The sequence below is a fragment of the Hypanus sabinus genome, chromosome 21 (assembly GCF_030144855.1).
Source record: "Hypanus sabinus isolate sHypSab1 chromosome 21, sHypSab1.hap1, whole genome shotgun sequence".
In the NCBI taxonomy this organism is placed as follows: domain Eukaryota; kingdom Metazoa; phylum Chordata; class Chondrichthyes; order Myliobatiformes; family Dasyatidae; genus Hypanus; species Hypanus sabinus.
In genome coordinates this window covers 39,626,006-39,644,498 of record NC_082726.1, presented here as the reverse complement: position 1 = coordinate 39,644,498, position 18,493 = coordinate 39,626,006, and the positions used below count along the sequence as shown (strand labels likewise).

Genomic DNA, 18,493 nt, shown 5'->3' with positions numbered 1-18,493 from the left:
TTAAATACTGTCAGGTATGGAACAGAGTAACCAATGACACTTCAAGTATGATGGGGCAGCCATTTGAAGCCTAATGGCTTCAAAGAAGAAACTGTTTCCCATTCTGTCCATTTTCGTTTTTATGCATCAGAGTCTCCTGCCTGATGGTAGAAAGTCAGAGAATGCTGGATGGATGGGTGGGTTCATTAATAATGCTAAGGGCCCTGCGTACACAGCACTCTTGATAAATGCCCCCAAAGGGTGGTAGGGTAGCCGTCTCAGCTCTTCTCACAGTCCTTTGCAGGGACTTCAAAATCTGATGCTCAGCTGCTCCCATTACCAGATGGAAAGCAACTTGTCAGGATGCTTTCAATGGTGCTCCTGTAAAATGCAGTTAAGGTCCTTTAACAACCTTCCCCACTATCCACAATTCTACCCATTTTCACCATTGTTTCTTATATGAACCACAGCAAAAGGAGTTTCGTCTGCAGCCCTGAGGAAGTGATGTTAACCTTAGTACTGCGCCAGCAACACAGCCTTTAGGAATCAAATTCACATTTGCAGAGAACAGCATTAAACCATCCAACCATGCTACCCTGCATTGTACTACCTTCTCATTCCCATCCCACAACTTGAATAGCTCCCTGTATCACAGGGTTGTGGTCAGTTTACCCATTCTCTATGCAAACTCTGCTCTTCTTTATGCAGGCTGCAAGAACTACATCCAACTGCAACAACTAAGGCTCCTCAGTGCTACTTTCTGGATCTCTAAACTTGCCTCACTTGTTTCTTTTCTCCCTCCCTTCTCTCTTAATTGATCAGTTTTTTTGACTCTTTTTAATCCAAGGAGAGGAAATGCCTCTTAGAGCCATGTGTCCAGGTGATTTTCCTCCTTTCTGATATACTATCACGTCCAAGTCTCAAACACCAGAGTATCATCTCTGAACTTAAGTTTCACAAACATCAGACAAACTAGAAAACATCAGAAACATAGAAAACCTACAGTAGAATACAGGCCCCTCGGCCCACAAAACTGTGCTGAACAGGTCCTTACCTTAGAAATTACCTAGGGTTACCCATAGCTCTCTATTTTTCTGACCTCCATGCACCTGTTCAGGAGTCTCTTAAAAGACCCTATCTTATCTGCCTCCACCACCATCGCCAATAGCTCATTCCATGCACTCAACACTCTCTGTGTAAAAAAAAAACTTACTCCTGATTGCGCTTCTGTACCTACTTCCAAGCACCTTAAAACTATGCCCTTTTGTGCTAGCCTTTTCAGCCCTGGGAAAAAGCCTCTATCTACACAATCAATGCCTCTCATCATCTTACACATCTCTCATCCTCCATCGCTCCAAGGAAAAAAGGCTGAGTTCACTCAACCTATTCTCATAAGGCATGCTCACCAATCCAGGCAACATTCTTGTAAATCTCCTCTGCCCCCTTTCTATAGTTTCCACATCCTTACTGTACTGAGATGCCCAAAACTGAGCACAGTACTCCAACTGGGGTCTGACCAGGGTTCTATATAGCTGTAACATTACCTCTCAGCTCCTAAACTTAATCTCACGATTGATGAAGGCCTTCCCTCTCCAATGCTACTGTGAAGGAGATAGAATTATGATCACTATCTCCAGAATGCTCTCCCATTGAGAGATCTGACCAGGTTCATTTCCCAATACCAAATCAAGTACAGCCTCTCCTCTTGTAGGCTTATCTACACATTTTGTCAAGAAACCTTACTGAACACACCAAACTCCACCCCAACTAAACCCCCTGCTCTAGGGAGATGCCAACTGATACTTGGGAAATTAAAATCTCCCACCACAACAACCCTGTTATTATTATACCTTTCCAGAATGTCTACCTATCTGCTCCTCGATATTCCTGTGGTCTATAAAAAGCACCCATTAGTTATTGATCCTTCCCTGTTCCTAACTTCCACCCACAGAGACTCCGTAGACAATACCTCCATGATTTCCTCATCTGCAGCCGTGACACTATCTCTGATCAACAGTGCTGCACCCCCACCTCTTTTGCCTCCTTCCCTGTCCTTTCTGAAACATCGAAATCCTGGCACTCTAAGTAGCCATTCCTGCCCCTGAGCCATCCATGTCTCTGTAATAGACACAACATCATAGCTCCAAGTACTGATCCACACTCTTTAAGCGCATCTGCTTTGTTCATAATACCCCTTGCATTAAAATAGAGATATCTCAAACCATCTGTCTGAGCGCGTCCCTTCTCTATCACCTGCCTATCCTCTCATTTGCACTGTCTCCAAGCTTTCTCTATTTGTGAGCCAACCTCCTCTTCCCCAGTCTCTTCAGTTTGGTTCCCACCCCTCAACAAGTTGAAACTCTCCCCAACAGCAAACCTCCCCGCCAGGATATTGACCACCCTGGGATTCAAGCGCAACCCATCCTTTTTGTACAGGTCACACTTGCCCCAGAACAGGTCCCAGTGATCCAGAAATCTGAATCCCTGCCCCCTGCAGTTATAATTACCAGACCACAAATGAGTTCCATCAGCTCCTACATACAGCAGCAACCTATGACCAGATCCACTTGTTTTATTATAAATTTAAGGTTCTTTCTTATAATACAAATAACCTATCTTGTCTTTTCCTTTTGAGTTTCTACCATAAACTGTGTGTCAGAAGAACCACACCTGCCTTTATTAATGGCTTTCATTTCCTCAGTAAATCCAAAATGGATTCACAACCATAACATTACCACACACCTATTGTCATGTAGAACTACAAACATCTCCACAATATTTCTAAAGACAGGGTGCCCTCTGGGTGCTCTTCAAAGCTGTTTCAATACAGCTGTAATTCCAGCAGCTAGTCAATAAGGTAGAAAATCACTTGTTAACAAAAAGCAGATCAGTTAGCATCTGTTGCATTCCTAATAAAGGGAGTGATAAGAAGTGTATTAAATTTAACTTGCTGACCAATAATCCACTGCACTTCATTACAATCTTGGTGTAAATATGGGCCATAGAGCTTAAACCATTTAGAATACAGCAAACCAGCTGATTTATACTTTCATTTCCATCACCACTAACTGACAGCATCTTCATCATTGAACATCTACAACAGGGGTTCCCAACATGGGGTCCATGGAACCCTTGCTTAATGGGATTGGTCCTTGGCATTAAAAAAAAAGGTTTACTCCTTCATCTCTCAAAGCTAAGAGTAAATGGTGCATGGAAATGTCACCACCTCAAGTCCTCCATATCATCTTGGAAATATTTCACTGATCTACTAATGTATCTACCCTATAATTGCAGAAATATTATCAACCTTGTGGGGAATCAAGGGATGGGCATTTCCAGTGATACCTACAACTTGTGAATGAATAAGAGAGGTAGCCTATTTACTGATGTCAACAATTCGTATATTGAAATGCCAGTTAATTTGTTTTATTCTGCTTGTTTTGAATGAGAGATGAATATTCATTCTTTATGTGGCCATAAATTAAAATGGGAGAAATAAAAAAAGAAAATACTGGACTCCTTTAGATTAGGCACGATCTATAGGGAAAAAAATCTTCTTTTCATCAGAAGAAAAACATCAGTTAGTTTTAAGTTGCACCGAGGATGGGACAGTAATAGACAGGAATCCCTCTGAAAAGATTAGGTTCAACTTTACTGTCACTGTGCCGAGTACAGATACAAAGCCAAATGAAATGCAGTTAGCATCTAACCAGAAATGCAAAGAATAGTGTTATTTACAAAGTAACTGCAAATAAAAAGTAAGTGCTACCGCACACAAATATAAAAGTACTGAGACAATACAATATGGGTGCAATACTGCTTAGCATTGTGATGCAAGGTTCAGCAGGGTCACAGCATCAGGGGAGAAGCTCTTCCTGTGCCTGCTGGTGCGGGAGCCGAGGCTCCTGTAGCGCCTACCGGATGGAAGGAGAGTAAAAACTCCATGGTTAGGGTGAGATGGATCCTTGATAATGCTTTTCGCCCTGCCCATGCAGCGTTTATGGTAGATGTTCTCAATGGTGGGCAATTGATGAGGCCTAGGTCACAGTGAGAGCAAGCTGCAAATAAAGACATTCTGTCATTGGAGACAGTTGGAAAGAAAATCTGAATAAAGGAATATGGAAATTGAAATGAAAGCAGTTAAGAGTGAGTATGGAATAACAGAGATCAGAGAAGTTGCAAAATGTATAGAACAAGGACATCCCCAGTGCTCATGAAGAAGTCACATACAAAGTGAGCCACCAAGTTCTACAATTCAACAAGTGTTGCAAGACAGAAGTACTGTTCCACAAGATTAATTTAGACCTATTAGAACAGCACAAGTCACAAACAGAAAGGTCAGGGTGTGATCAAAAATTAAGTCAGCAGGAAACCAGAGCTCAACAGTGCTCTTGCAAAATGAATACAGGTACTTCAAAAGAGGTTACCCAATGTATTTGGTTTCTGGAATAAACTTTGGAAGAAATGCATGCGAATCACTGCTTCACCTGGAAGGAAAATTCATCCCTGGATGGTGAGAAAGGAAGTTAAAACAGATGTTATGTGTGCTCTAAGACAAGAAGTTGGTGCTGGAAATTGAGATGACCAGTAAAAACAAAGCACTGGTCCCTTTGAACTACTGAAAGGCAAAGGAAAAGGTATTTATTGATGGTATCATGTTGAAGATGGTGGAAATGGTGTAGAAATATCTATTTAACATGAAGAATGGCGGGTTGGAAGGTGAAGACCGGGGGAAGTATCCTTGCTCTGCTCTCAACCTCTGTCCACCTTTGTAAAACTCCAGAACTCTGAAATAAAGGAGTTGCAATCAAGGGATATGACAACAATGGTAGAGTGAAAGCCAAAGTTCAGGAGTAAGGAAGATATCTTGAGGCATTTGTGTAGAAAGCTTCCCTATTGGAGCACAGAAGCAAGGACAATGGAATGACATAGATCGGGAGGAAGCAGAGTTGAGATGGCTGTGAGGGGAAAATATCTTTACTGTTTTTGTTCTCTGTACGACCTTATTCTACAGCTTGTGTTTCTTCTGTTTGGGTTCTCTGTATAACTGCTCACATTAACTTGTCAGTTTTATCATTTACAACTTATCACAAAAATAATACTGGTCAGAGCTTTTCAGAGATAGTCTCTTTGTTCTATCCATCTCTTCCCCCATTCTTTGCAACTTAGAAACAGCTTGCTTTCTCTTTCTCAGATCCGATAAAGCACCTTCAAACTGAAACATTAATTCTTTTTCTACAGGTGTTGTTTTCTGAGTCTTTTCAGCAATTCCTTGTCATTTCAGACATCCGGCATCTGAAGTTTTTAATTTTCAGAAACTGAAAGCTCTAATCTAGAGGGTACTTTATAGTTTACTTTAAAACTTCTGAAATCTTAAGTCAAACAAGAGGCAGCAACTGGGAAATCTTGACATACTGTACAGCACAATAAGTTCTTCCACAGTCAATGTCTGCAAAACTATCCTGCATGATTAAAATTCATTACACATTTTTTGATAACTATGTACATTGTCAGCTGCAGGTATTACTATTCTGAACAGAATCCTGTTGAGGAAATTTGCAATGAAATTAAGTAAAAACTAAAGTTCAAAGTCGACAGTAAATTTACTATCAAAGTACGTTTCTCACCATATACTACCCTAAGATCCAGTTTTTCTTGCAGACATTCACAGCAGAGAAAAATACAAAAGAATCAATTAGAAAGTTACACACAAAGACTGACAAATAGCCAATGTGCAAAAGACAAATCTGTGCAATACAAAAGGAAATAAATAAATAATGCTGATAACCTGAGTTGTAAAGTCCTTGAAAGTGAGTCTATAGGTGTGGAATCAGTTCAGAGTTGAGGTGAGTATTCACACTGGTTCAGGAGCCTTTTGATTGAAAGATAATAACTGTTTCTGAACCTGGTGATGTGCGACCCCAAGGCACCTGTATCTCCTTCCTGTTGGCAGCAGCGAGAAGAGCATAAAATCAACACCTTGAAGTCCTATCCATAACTGTACCCATCTGTTAAACACTTTATTCTCCATCTTGTTAGCATTTAGATAGCAGGATTGAAAGTCACTTTTCTTGGTGTGATAGAACATCTTGTAAATTTAGCTTGAGCTGATACACATTCCATTTCTGGGCTGTGCTGAAATGATCAATATTGTCCCTGCATTACTAAGTTAGGGATGAGAAAAACAACACAAGTTCTTGGACACACCTAGTGAAATATGCATTCCCAGACAATAGCAAACACAGATAATGCAAATCAGCATTCACTATTATTCTGCCATCAAGTTTATACACAACTGCCTCTGAGTACTAACAGCCTGGTGTAATCAACTTAGATACAAATTTAGAAGCAATTAAGGGGGAAAAAAATGTCCTGGTGACCCTAACTTTGTAAATTAGGGATAGCATGTTCTAAAAGTAACAGACCCAATGAGTACTGAACTAGTAGTTCACAGAATCCAGGGGAACAGGTAATCTATTTCTCAACAGCAAGGGTCCCCATACTTACCCAATTCCATAATAATCAAAATTGTTTTAAATGGAAAGGTTGCTATGATTAGTTATGAAATTTCACAGATAATCCTATGAGCTATTTTTAAGTCATCTCATGGCAATGCAAAGCATAAATATCAGCACTTCAATAAAGAATGTTCAACCCTGATGCAAACAAAATGACTGAATGAATTTCTCTCTGATAAAGGAAGACATATTTTGCATCACTAAGTATGTAATGTCTGCAAAGAGTAAGAATTTCAGGTTGCATACTGTACACATTCTCTGATATTAAATTGAAATGTTTGAACTAATGTTAGCTGTGGAAAAGACATAAAAATAAAATGCAAAGGTGGTGATGTTCTTTTGCAGAAACCATTCGGATCAACAAGTAATATAAAACTGAAACTATTTTAAAACATGATATTTTCTGCATGCCCCTTACACAAGTTGGCTCCTTAAGTAAATGGGAGCACTTAACAAAAGATGACTGAACATAGGATCTTACTGCCCCATACTGACTCAAGTTACCACAAGTGGTCTGATCTTCCACCATTTTTAAGATTATGAAAGGATCCATCCAAACAGCTGACCTAAAAATCAACTGTTATCATTAGATACTAATATGTCATGATTAATAACACATGGTTATGAAAGCTACTTGATTCTTCATCGTGTCTTCCTGACCACTGACTACAGTGAACTCCTGGAAAGTAGCCTGTTGGGCTTCAAACAGTTTAATGTCTGGACAGAACCAACAAATATTACAAGCAGCACTGACATTGAAAGTGTATGTGATTTATCATTGATGACAGAAATTCAAATCAATACAGAAGACGTCCAGTTTGATTCTTCGACAAAAAAAATATTTCTTTAACTCTGGGAGATGCCAACAAGTGGACCACTTTTCTCCATTAATGTCAGCAATTAGAAATTCTGCCACTCCTCAGTTGTCAAGCAATATAGTTTTGCAGCAAATCAGTTTGCTGAAATAATAACTTAAAAAAATTACATTCTTCTGAAAGCCTTTATATTTTTCACAGGTTCAGGTAGTGCTGTTCAGGCCAGAAGTGAGCATCCTGTTCCCGTTGCTTCTACAAAACATTTGTGGCAACATTGAAGGTGGCGAGAAATGCAGCAAAGTTCAAAGGTCTGTGATGACACTAAGCCAGCCTACAATAAATGCATTCTCAGAAATTCCTCTCCTCAATGATATCTCCCCAGCAAGAAAACTTGCGTGAATCCTTTATAGTTCCTGGTTTTCTCTATTAATTATTCATAAAATGTGATCGGATCTTCGTCTATAAGTCGCAATGATAGACAAACACAATCTGCCTAAACTATTGACAAAGAATTGTGCTTTTCATGTCTTTATTGAACACATTATTTAATCATTCGTAGTCCAGGCTGAAAAAAGTATGTAAACCCTTATATTTAATAACTGATCATCTTTTAACTGCAATAACCTTCACCAAACGCTTCTCAGAGCTGCTAATCAGGCTTGCACAACAGCGAAGAGGAATTTTAGACCATTCCTCCATACAAAACTGTTTCAGTTCATCATATTTCTGGGATACCTTCCATGAACAGCCTGAATGTCACAGCATCTCAATTGGGTTAAGGTCTGGGCTCTGATTTGGCCATTCCAAAACACAAATTTTCTTCTTTTTAAACCATTCTTTTTAACAAATTTTCTGTTGATTTATTTGTGTTCTGGATCAATCTTGTTAGATCATCCCATTTCTATTAAGCTACAGGCGACAAACTGTTAGCCTGACATTCTCCTGTAAAATGTATTGAAACAATTTTTAATTAATTATTCCCTCAATGACTGTTAAATTGTCCAGGTCCTGAGGCAGCAAAGCAGCCCCAAAGCATGATGTTCCTTCCACCATGTTTCACAGTTGGGATGAGGTTTTGGCATTGGTATGCAGTGGCCTTTCTCCTCCAAACATAGCAATGTGTATTTCTACCAAAAGGTTCAACTTTTGTCTCATCTGTCTACAGAACATTGTCCCAGAAGTGTTGTGGAACATCTGGGTGGTCTTTTGCAAACTTGAGACATGCAGCAACTTTTTTTTTTGAAGTGCAGTAGTTTCCTCTGTGATGTCCTTCCATGAACACCATTCTTGTTCAGTGCTTTTCTTATAGTGGACACCTGAACAGAGACTTTAGCAAGATCTAGAGATTTTTTTTTTAAAAAACAGGTTTTTTGCTGTAACCCTTGTGTTCTTTTTCACCTCCCTCAGCATTGCATGGTGTACTCTTGGTGTGATCTTTGCAGGATGCCCACTCATAGGGTGAGTAGCAACAGTACCAAATTTCCTCCATTTGTAGACAATTTCTCTTACTGTGGACTGATGAACAATCAGGTCTTTAGAAATGTTTTTGTAGCTTTACCCAGCTTCATACATCTCTACAATTCTTCTTCTAAAGGTCCTCTGGAAGCTGTTTTGATCATGGCATGGTGCACATAAACAGATCTTTCTTCCGAAAAGCTGACTTTGTCAGTAACCTGTGTCTTTTTTTTTAAATATATAGGGCAGGGCACCTATATGACCCACACCTCCAATCTCATCTCACTGATTGGAACACCTGACTCCCAATAGTTTCAGGAGGCGGGATTACCCCAGAAGTTTACATGCTGTTTTGTGCCAAGACTGTGAATGCTTTAATGGTGTACTCAATATTGATGAGAAGTACAATTGTTTGCTTTTTTTTCGTTCAGACAGATTGTGTCTGTTATTGAAGATCAGACATTTTATGAGTAAATAATGCAGAAAACCAGGTAAATGCAAAGGGCTCACAAAGTTTTTCTTGCAACATATATTTACAATATACTGAATCTTCCAATTTAAAAATTAATGCACAGCTCTGACAAATGGTTCCTTTGTGCAATGTAAATCCCACACTTCCACAATATGTATGTTTGAGGAATCTGCCCAAGGAAACTTCACTAGGATAGACCTGGACAAACACAAGAAAATCTAAGGATGCCAGAAATCCAAGCAACACACACAAAATGCTGAAGGAACTCAGCAGCCTAGGCAGCAACTATGGAAAAGAATAAACTATTGACATAAACATCAGGACTGATGACGGGTCTTGGCTCAAAACTTTGACTGTTTACTCTTTTGCATAGTTGCTGCCTGGCCTGTTGAGTGCTGCCAACTTGTTGTGTATGTTACCAGGATAGACCTGGCATAGTTGAATTTATAGCTGTGTGAAGGAAGACAACCATAAAGTATTTTATACTTTCAGATAACTTTGATACTTAATTTTAATGAAGTTTTATTTTCAATTATACCTTTTGATTAAAAGGTTAAGTTTTTGATTGTTTTGAAAGATTATGATATATAGTGCAAAATATTTCAGTGAGCACTGCACAAAGTCCTGATAATCATTAGTTTTGTCTTCCAAAAGGAAGTTACACCAGGGACCTGTTTAAGATAGGGAAGGTTTAGTAGGCAGATGGCTGGGAAGACTTTGTTTAATGAGCAAGTGACAGGACCAGTAATTGTTACATAGAGCAATCATGGGCAAAGCAAGCATTTTTTTGCGCATCCTTAATCACCCTTCAAAAAGTGATGGAAAGGTGCCTGCTTGAGCCACTGCTGTTCTCTAGTGAAAGTCTTCTTGCAGCAGCAGATCAGGGAATTCCAAGATTTAAACTGGATGATAATGAAGAACCCTTCTATATTTGGAGGTCAAGATGATCTGCAACTTGGAAGGGAATTTGAGTGATGGTACACCCATGTCCTTTTTAGTGAATGAGCCATTTCACCAGCTCACAAAGTTCAGTGTATAATTTTATATTTCACAAATCTAAATAAATTATATATAGAAACATAGAAAATAGGTGCAGGAGTAGGCCATTTGGCCCTTCGAGTCTGCACCGTCATTCAGTATGATCATGGCTGATCATCCAACTCAGAACCCTGTACCTGCTTTCTCTCCATACCCCCTGATCCCTTTAGCCACAAGGGCCATATCTAACTTCCTCTTAAATATAGCCAATGAACCGGCCTCAACTGTTTCCTGTGGCAGAGAATTCCACAGATTCACCACTCTCTGTGTGAAGAAGTTTTTCCTTATCTCGGTCCTAAAATTCTTCCCCTTTATCCTTAAACTGTGACCCCTCGTTCTGGACTTACGCAACATCGGAAACAATCTTCCTGCAACTAGCTTGTCCAATCCCTTTAGAATTTTATACGTTTTAATAAGATCCTCTCTCAATCTTCTAAATTCCAGTGAGTGTAAGCCTAGTGCCCTGGTCGATCCAGTCTTTCTTCATATGAAAGTCCTGCCATCCCAGGAATCAATCTGGTGAACATTCTCTGTACTCCCTCTATGGCAAAAATGTCTTTCCTCAGATTAGGGGACCAAAACTGCACACAATATTCTAGGTGCGGTCTCACCAAGGCCTTGGACAACTGCAGTAGAACTACTGGCCAATTTCAAAAGTATAAATGCAAATATGTACTCATTAAACAAAAGATTGATCAGCATCTTAAAAACTACTTCAAAATATATACAAGTTAGCTCTGATTTTTTGATTGCTATAAAATTTATGTACCTAAACCTGACTGTAGCGAAAATAGTAAATAATTTTCTCTTATAACAGTTCACTATGGCATGTGTACTAAGTAACTACGTGAATCTCATGGCCCAGAACAGATAATGAAAGCAAAATGTCAATGTTCTGAGAACAAACATATACTGTTGTAGTAGAAATAGACTGTTGGAGTGAAACAAGAACAAATGAAAATTGAGATAGCCTCAAGTAACTTCTTTTAAAAAAGAATTTCATGATAGATGGACACCAGTTATTTAGAACTACACCAATGGCAGAGAATCTCTCCAAGTGACTTAACTCAACAGAAATTAATTGCATTACGACAACCCCTGTTATCTCATCAACACACAAAAGCTCCAAGATTTTAATAAAAGACCAGGACTATTAATTACTTTGTTGGTGTGAACTTGTGCCCACTAGCACAAAAGGACACAAGTTCACAACCACAAAGTAATTAATTTAATTTCCAAAGCCACAAACATGACAAGGTGTAATGCGGAACATTGTGCTGAGAGGAGAAATCCACTGATGGAGTGAATGGAAATAATAATTACCTGGTGACTGATTTTAAATTGTGTAGAGATGCTTAGAATTGAATTTAGAATTTAACGGAAGGATTCAAGGAAGATCAGTTTATCTGACAAAGCATAGATAGGTAACAATCAAACTACACCAGAATAAAGTGAAATCTACAAAAAATAGGTGTTCCATAATGTTTAAACTGCTAACTAATATAACCCAAAGAATCAGTATGATGGGCATCATCTTAAGATTAGCCAAAACTGCTTGCTTAGGACATAAATGGCTCATACATAGGGGCATAAACTTCTGGTGATTGGAGGAAAATACAAGGGGGATGTCAGAGTTAGTTTTTTTATTTAAAAACAGTGTGGTGGGTGTGTGGCAGACACATTAAGAACATTTAAGAAACTCTTAAGATAGGTACCTAGGTGCAAGAAAAATGGAAGGTTATGTGGGAGGGAAATGTAGGATTGATCTGAGAGTGTGTTAAATCAAGGCCAAAGGGAATGCACTGAGCTGTACTGTTTTATGTTCTATTACCAGCACTGTGTATGTTGATCGGTGACAGAAACTGCTACGAGTCCAATCTTAGATACTATGCCTGTATTCTGACCTATAACTTGAAACACATATAAACAATAGCAAGATGATAGTAAATGATCAGAGTACAGCATGGCATGAATACTAAAGCAACTCGGTGCTGTCTGCTCCTCACAGTAATCTAGTCAGCACAAGTTGTCTGCTTTATATTTTATAAATACAGCAGCATCACAAATTTCAAGATATTGTTCTTCCTTCACCATACATAACACTGCATCACTGTACATTGTGCCTTTTAGCTTACAGTGTCAGTCCCAATAACTTCCATTCTCTTCTTTCTAATGTACAATGTTCTGTTAGCAATAGGACCAAAATTATACATAATATTCCAAAAACATCTGGTTAATATTTCCAATGAAGCAGCATATCAAGTTAGATCCTCTTCAAGGTTCAGCTTTTCCATATCTTTACATATCTGTCAACATTTATCAATTCAATTCAAGATTGTTTAATGTCATTCCCAGCTCACAAGTGTAAAGGAAAATGAAATAATTGTTACTCTGGATCATACTTTAACCTACTGCTAAATTCTACACGATATTGATATTTGATGTTTAGTCAAGCAGTGGAACTCAAGCATACAGTTTTCTGTTGTCTTACAAATAATCTAATTTCATAATTGAAAACAATGATACAAATTATATTGCAAATTTGGTAGATGAGGAAAGTATAGACTTACCTATTCAGACTTCAAAAACACTTTTGATAACATATCACTGAAAGGCTGAACAGAAGATTAAAGAATCCTGATAAACAGTAATATTTTGTGATAGATTGAGAATGGGCTTGCAAAGCAAGGTCAAACTGTAGTTTTGATTTGTTTAGACACCAGTTATGAAGGATGTCACTCTGGGATTTTAAATAGTTTTTATTACAAGATCTAGATACAACTGTTGGGACTGAATTTACAGATGATACTTCTGAGTATAAAGAAAATAGACTATGCTTCCCTACTTTTGGGATAGTCAAGCTACTGGACAAATGGACTCATGACTAGTAAATAATGTTTAACTTGGATGAGTGTCATGCTCACTTTCAGGATGAATGTGAAACAAGCAAATATTTCCAGAATGTGCAGAATTTCCTGTGTTGAATGTTTCAGGGAAATGGATGTGTGAGGATAAAAAAAGCAAGGGATCTGGATGTTCTCATGCATAATAAGATATTTGAGCAATCATGTTTTAAGCAGGGTACAATTAAAGGAAAAACATGTTTCAGGACATTCATATTTTGTTGTCCTTGTAGAAGATAGTCTTATTTATTTCCACTTGCAAAGTGAGTGATGAAGGATTTGAATATAATAAAGAGAGTACATCACTTTTGATGTAAAGTATCCTTATCAAGGCGGGTAACTGAACTGATATTGAACTCTGCAGAAGCTTTTAATAGTTATCTGAGATTCAAGGTAAATCCAATAGCATGTGTCCCAGTTGACAGTTTGGGCCAATTAATTGTTAACAATTATTAGATAAGACCATACTGAAGTCGTGCCAGATGCCCCAGTAAACAGAAACCCTGGAACAGTTGCTTTGTTGTTTGGTGAATGCTGGGTCATCAAATAACTTTAGGTGAAAGCTGAAGGCATTCCTGGTTAGAATAGATATTACTTCTTCCAGAAGTGTATGCGCTTTGGGGCATTAATAGCAGCATAAGCTCCTTGATTCATTTGGACTTGGAGATGAACTCACAATCTTCAGGTGCACGCATAAACTTTCCAGGTACTGTATTTGTGGCAAGAAGCAACCCATATTACACAATTGTTGGTAAAGAAACATGTTTTTGCTCCATTTAAGAAGCAACCCATATTACACAATTGTTGGTAAAGAAACATGTTTTTGCTCCATTTAACATTATTTCCATTCACAGCCAAGCTACATGGCTATACTTCATCTAGGTAATTTAGTCATAAATCCAAAACATTAAAAGATCTTTTGAAAATCTTCAAGCCAGTGACTCATCATATTTAGTTATTGTTGCAAAAGAAATCTGGAAAGATTAGGTAAATTTCACCTGTCACTTTTAATTCCACACCCTCTGTACCATAGAGTCAGTCAGCCTGTTGGCTAAGCAAGCACTGATGGCAATTACATATTTGTCTTACCTCCCCCTTCACCCCCAACAAATGGAGATAAAAATGAGCTGCACTGCCACTGGGAGAGGGGGGAGGGGAGAGGGGAGAGGGGAGAGGGGAGAGGGGAGAGGGGAGAGGGGAGAGGGGAGAGGGGAGAGGGGAGAGGGGAGAGGGGAGAGGGGAGAGGGGAGAGGGGAGAGGGGAGAGGGGAGAGGGGAGAGGGGAGAGGGGAGAGGGGAGAGGGGAGAGGGGAGAGGGGAGAGGGGAGAGGGGAGAGGGGAGAGGGGAGAGGGGAGAGGGGAGAGGGGAGAGGGGAGAGGGGAGAGGGGAGAGGGGAGAGGGGAGAGGGGAGAGGGGAGAGGGGAGAGGGGAGAGGGGAGAGGGGAGAGGGGAGAGGGGAGAGGGGAGAGGGGAGAGGGGAGAGGGGAGAGGGGAGAGGGGAGAGGGGAGAGGGGAGAGGGGAGAGGGGAGAGGGGAGAGGGGAGAAGGGAGAAGGGAGAAGGGAGAAGGGAGAAGGGAGAGAGGAGAGAATAGATAGATATATATTTTAAAAAAATCACTGGACTAACTCCCAGTGAAAACCAACCAAATATCTGGCAAGCCAATGTTCACAGGGTTTTTGTTTAAACTTATGATTTGCACAATTAAAGACAAACATGACAATGCTCAACACATAAGATTTTTAACCTTGCTTATACAATTTACATGCAAAACGTCTGAAGAGAAATGAAACACTGTACCCGAAGTAATCCTGTTTTCAAACACATTTTGAGTGTATTTGAGGCAATTTTAAGTTACATTACATAGAAATACTATCTTATCTTTGGAGGGTTTTTTTGCTGCACAGCTAAACTTAAATGAAACTAATACAGACATCATGCGTCAATGCAAAAATGGCATTCAAATGGACCAAATGAATTAAACTGGTTAAAAAGTTTAAGGTAGACCAGATTATAAACATCAGCTAGATTGCAATATCTGCTTTAATATATGCAAATTAGACTGGACTATAACTTTGAAATTTTAAGATATAGGTTTTGAAGAATTTTATGTACATGACAATCACGACTTTAAAAGACAATATATTCAAGATGCAAATTACATGTTAAGTCCTGCATATTTAATGTATTTCTAAAATACATCTTTCCTCACATCTCAAAAGGACTCTCAATAAATTTACCACAGAAACTATTCTCTGCTCAAACAATGCTTGCAAATAGCAAAATAACTTCAAACATCAAGCAATAGAGCCACATGGTAACAGTGATCAGAACTATTCTACACCATCTTAAAAACAAAAGCCATATTTAAAAGATTTGACAACCCTGATAAACAAGGTTTTGAAGACAGACAGATGGTGTTTGTAAGTCAGGAAACCTTACTGGAACACGTACTTCATACAATCAAATGTTGACAAGGCTTTGTCCACATGAGAGATGTTTGTACTCAATTTAAATCTTGCATAAAGATAAACAAAGATGAAGTGTTAGTTTTTTCTGTGTTGTTTTAAGAGGAATGTAACCTATTATTGCAAGATATTTAACAGCACATTTTAACAAGTCCACGCACGTGCCAAAATTACAATTATGCGCTATAATTAAAGTTACCCCTCCAAATTTTCTCTTGAAATAAATGAAATTAAAAACTGTAACTGCAGTGTTTCTGAATCAATGCTTTAAAAGATAAAAATATAGATTTTTTTTACCATTTAAACTAAACTTTGCACCAACTAAAGCACAAGTACCTGTAAACACCCTTTATCATTCCCACATCAACACAAGTTAATTATGCAATTCGCTAATGTTATTGATCGTTCTATTTCGTAGAACCCCGAACGACGCAAACAAAGGACAGTGGGGAGGAGGGTGGTGGTGGCGGAGTCAGAAAGACAGCAAGGGATATGAAGTAAATACAACAACTGGAGCGTGCAACATTTGTTTTATAATCTGGGGTACGACCTGCAAGAAAATAGTCGCCATTCGCCATGAAAAACGAATTTGAAACATTATCCGTCATTTGTAATAAATAAAAATGACCAAATGCATGTAATTAATATTAAAATAACAAATCCTTTGTAATTTTACAAGCGTTGATTTGGAAGGTTCGACAACCACACTTTACAATGAAACAGCGTCCACCTCGCAGCTATGCTTTTGAAATTCTGTTAAGCGTCTGTAGAATATTGTGCAACTGTAGAGACAAAGCTGAAATTTGAGTTTCGCTTGATTCTCCAATCGGACCGAAAGTGGCATCGTTTCAATGTAAACAAAAGGGTATCTTAAAAAGATGGGAGCAAAACCGGGTAAACGCCGAGAGACAATAATCAGAGGTGAAGAACTGTCAAAGTATCAGCCAAAAAAAAGGCATCGCGATTATCAATACAAGAAACGAAAAGAATTCCAAGTTTCACAAAGCCCAATTTTATCCGAATGTTTAAAAATAATCACAGGATTAATCGAGCAAAACCACAACCAAAGATCCTTTGACTGGGCAAACCTCTTGCTATGCCCCAGGGGAGCTATTTACGATCCTCAGAGCATTTAGGTGCACAGTGAACTAAAACAGGCACCATAGAGAAAGATGGGTCACCGGCGAAAGCAAACGGAAGGCATACCGATGATGCCCATTGCAGGATCCCGGGAAGCGTGGTGGGGACACTTAAGTCATAACACGGTAGTGGGGAGGGAGAGCATTCCCTACAGCACCGGTAATGGTGCAAAGGGAAATCGGGAAGCAGAGGGAAGGTGTCAGTCAGGGGGTGGGGGAGATGTGACGAGGCTTATCTGGTTTTGACATCAGAGAAAGGGGTGATCCCAGTAACACACAAGGCGAAGGGAACTAGTTCACTCGCCGTGCGTCGGGCAGTAAGGGTATGCAAGAGGACGCTTAAGGGGTGTGACCCGAGGGGTTGGAGAATGGGACGAAACAACAGGGCCGGGGGATTGGAGGGAGGAGATAAGATAATGGAACCCAGCTCGATTTTGGAGGGGGTGTACAATGGAGAACCCAGGATTTGGAGGCGGAGAAGATAATGGGATCAATTACAATGTTTAAAATACATTTGGCGAAGTTCACGGGCTGGAAGGGGTAGGATACGGGCCAATACCGGCAAATGGGACCTGTTCAGGTGGTTAGCATAGACGAGTTGGGGCAAAAGACCTGATTCCATGCCGCACAGAACTATGAATCTATTGATTTTGGGATAGGGCACAACGATCCCCAAGATCCGGGTGGAAGGGGGCATGATACAATAAAACACCAGGATTGGGGGAGGGGGTTAGGGGCAAAGACACAATGGGCCCCGGGATTTGGGGGGACAGGGAGAGGCAATGACACCCCATGATTTGGGGAGGAAGAAAGACATAATGGGACACCACGATGTTTCGAAGTTATCAATGGGGTCCCACAGGATTTTGGGGGAATCACAATGGGACCCCCCAGATTTGAGACAGAGGTTTACTTAATGGCACCCCAGGATTTTGGGGGTGGGGGAATGATGGCGTGCTGAAGAAGATGAGATCCTTAGACAGAACAAGTCGGCCCTCTGCGGATATGAGGAAGGAGGGTTTACATTAGGCTCCCCGTGAGGAGGGGGCGTAATATTGGACCCCCTCCCCTATAAACAGGGCCTTGCGCCTTCCCGTTTGCCCGTTGTCTTTCTCTCCCTCCGTGCCGGTGAAAGCCACTGGGCCTGCCCTCACTCACCCCCGGCCTCTGCCTGTTCCTCCTCCAGCCGCTCCGCTCTCCCCCAGGGCCCGAGCTCCCGTTCACGCTAGAGCTGCGAGAGCGACACAAACAACCGAGCGGCCGCTTCCCCACCGACCGGCGTCCCTCACAGCAACTGCGCAAAAAAAACCCAGCGTCAGCCCCCATGCGTGCGCGCCGCTGCCACGCGCGCTGCCGAGGACACGGCGTCCCGGGAACAGGCGTGCGCGCGCTTGGGCGGGGGGAGCGCGCCTGAGAGTCCCTAGTGTGTGATCATGGGGGAGGGGGCAGGCGGGAGTGTGTGTGGGACATTGTGAGGCTGGTAAATTGCCCCTCCTGGCTGGCTGTCTGTTCTCCCTCTCTCTCCTGCAAAAACATATACCACGCCTCCCAACACTGCCACTCACAAGAGAAGCCTTCGCTCTCCCACAACAAATCACAACTAACACACACCTCCTATTGGTAAAATTACCAATCTACCTGCACTGCACTCTCTCTGTAACATTATACTCTGCATTTTGTATTTTATTATTACTACTCTGATGTACA

At 40.3% G+C, this 18,493-nt stretch overlaps 1 protein-coding gene across 4 annotated transcripts in view; it reads right to left on the bottom strand.

Moving 5' to 3' along the window:
* The window catches only part of mapk8b (mitogen-activated protein kinase 8b), a 116,825-nt gene extending 98,725 nt beyond the window's left edge, over positions 1-18,100 (bottom strand). For 3 of the 4 annotated variants that reach the window (XM_059946394.1, XM_059946393.1, XM_059946395.1), the window contains exon 1: positions 17,945-18,100. The gene's annotated coding sequence lies outside the window, so the exon portion shown is untranslated. Of the gene's footprint in view, positions 1-5,767; positions 5,923-17,944 lie in introns of all 4 variants that reach the window. The other variant, XM_059946396.1, reaches the window with a different exon arrangement.
* Between the last annotated feature and the right edge of the window lie 393 nt (positions 18,101-18,493).